Source organism: Glossina fuscipes, unplaced genomic scaffold, assembly GCF_014805625.2.
Source record: "Glossina fuscipes isolate IAEA_lab_2018 unplaced genomic scaffold, Yale_Gfus_2 59, whole genome shotgun sequence".
Lineage (NCBI taxonomy): Eukaryota > Metazoa > Arthropoda > Insecta > Diptera > Glossinidae > Glossina > Glossina fuscipes.
In genome coordinates this window covers 3,754,981-3,757,408 of record NW_023998431.1, presented here as the reverse complement: position 1 = coordinate 3,757,408, position 2,428 = coordinate 3,754,981, and the positions used below count along the sequence as shown (strand labels likewise).

General features: G+C 35.7%; 1 protein-coding gene across 1 annotated transcript in view; it reads right to left on the bottom strand.

Annotated features, from left to right (window-relative positions):
* LOC119637433 (neurobeachin) overlaps nucleotides 1–2,428 on the bottom strand; it is a 166,297-nt gene that overhangs the window by 14,409 nt on the left and 149,460 nt on the right. The gene's annotated exons all lie outside the window — the stretch shown is intronic.

Genomic DNA, 2,428 nt, shown 5'->3' with positions numbered 1-2,428 from the left:
TTTTTTTTTTTTTTTTTTTTTTTTTTTTGCCTAACAGATGCTTTAATGGCTCAAGGACATTTGGGAAAAGTGCATCAACTGAAAGAGACATTTTCCTTGCGAGTTCAAGCTCTTCCCCGGGCGTGCCGAAAAGACTATCTGTAACGAATGGATCTTCACTGGGACATTACACAGTCTAATGTCTCGCTTGTTATGTTCGCAAAAAAGTCTTTGGCTCATTACGACGAGTGCTGAGTAGATGCAAAGTTGACAGCGATTCGAGAGATCCCTTTTGCTTCTACCAAGAAATTAAAAGTTTGTTAATTATAAATTCGACTCTAAAATAACTAATAGTTTTTTGCCATTTTTTGCGCAGTTCCACCACTTGCGTTTTTGCCACTTGCAGCCGAAGCGTAATTTTCCATCAAAAATTCTTCGTGGAAAGGGAATAAGGAAGGCAGTAGTATATTTTTGTGGCGCTACGATTGCAGAATAATGGTAAAAGTTATTGAAAAATTATAATAGAAAAGCTTGTCTCTGGCGCATTCCAAAAGTTTAACCATTTTTTCAAAACAACACTTAGTGCAGTCGCAGCAATTTTCATTCCTTTCATTCGAATTTCACACAAAATATTTCGAAACAGTACTCTTGACAGAAATATGGAGGACGTTCTGATAGGTTAATTTAAAAAGGTTATTTATATGGAAATGATTGCACTATTGCAAGTAATATTTTGTAATCATCTAGTCAAAGTCAGACATATTTGTGTAACGGGTACCACATTGCACGCCGCTTTTTGTGTAAGGGGAATATATGTTTTGTAAATAAAGGCAAATGGCCAGACAATGGATAAACGTACGGGTCATTGCGAAACTGATTAATACGGCATTAATTGCTTTCTATCCAACAAACACTCCTTATAGAGAAAGACGGACGATTGAAACTTTCTAATCGGACAAGCTGATGTCGTCCGCTTGACTATTCTGCACCCTGTGCTACTTAAGTTCTTCTTCGATCCATCATTTTGTGTAAGAAGCTGAACTTTCCCAAGCAAACACTCTTCAAGCAGACACTCTAAAGCAATATTTTTAAAATTTTCATCGTACTTCTCTATACGCGAACATGTAGATTAAGTTTTTTTTTTTTTCATCTTTAAATTCTTACCAGCTAAACTGCCTCCCGATAATAACTACGCTGTATATATATATATAAATATAATTTGGCCGTCAAATCTCATTTTTGGTAGCTAAACAACAACGCAAACGTGATGAAATCTGTGATGAAAAGTATGTTCAGCAGATGGTTGTGTAGATCTTATAATGAGATTGTAGAAAAGTTGTTTTCAAATTCATTCATTTCGATGAATGTCCGAAATCTTGACTTGATGGTGGCTCGCAAACAAATGATCACTTGTTGAAACTATTTTACGTATATGCAGAATAGAGATTTGTCAAGAAAGAAAATTTTTTTTTTTTTGTGATTTTTTTCATATACGTAATGATGAATCATTGTCAGTGTTGGGAAACTTTTTCATAGCCAAAATGAAAAAGTGTATCTTTCGAGTTCATCACAAAGATTTTCAAGTTTCGACAATAAGACTTGAATGAATGCCTAAACCTTCTACAAGCTTTTTCTCGCTTTATTTCGATTCGCATGTTGAAATAATTTCGAAAGAGTGCGAATGCAAAGGAAGTTTTTTTATTATAGATGTTAGATCGCTTTGTATATGTGGGACACAAATCGTAGCTTTATAAAAGGACATGGCGTACGACTTGTAACAAATTTAGTTTTCCGGAACAATAGGCATAACCAAGTTCTCTAATATCAATATCGATGTCAAACAAGGCTGTTAAGTCACGAAAACTATTCGAAAATATATTGGTTGTGACTTGTAACATTGCTGTGATTTTACGACAAATACGATCAGGTGCCTAAGTATAATCATGGATATGTTAAAAAATTGGAATGCGTGTGAACGGTTTTTTTTTTTTTTTTTTTGAGAACTATTTGAATCGTTTTCTAGTTTTTAACATGATCCGCTCGGAATTCTTAGAAACCACCACGTTGAGAACTATACGCGAAAAGTGTGTTGCGAAAGCCCATATCTGACAATCAGACCAATATGCTGCTGCTATGTCCAGTTGGTGGAATCTGTTCAGAAAGCATTTTTCCTGTTTTCTCTTCAGTGGCATAGGTGGGAAGAACAAAGAACACTTCCTCCTTATGAGAACAGCTGTTGTGAGGCGAGTCAGCCTAAGCATTCTAAAGCAGAGAAGGCTTACTCTTGTTGTAAGTTTTTGCGGGTAAGCTTATTAATCGAGAAGTAGAGTCTTCATTCCTGCTAAACGCATTTATTGTAGTGTCTCTAGGCATTTCTTTAGCTTGGGCCTACCGCAATGTAGGGCTAACTATGGACAACATTGTTGTGTATAAGTCCTCTGTTAGCATT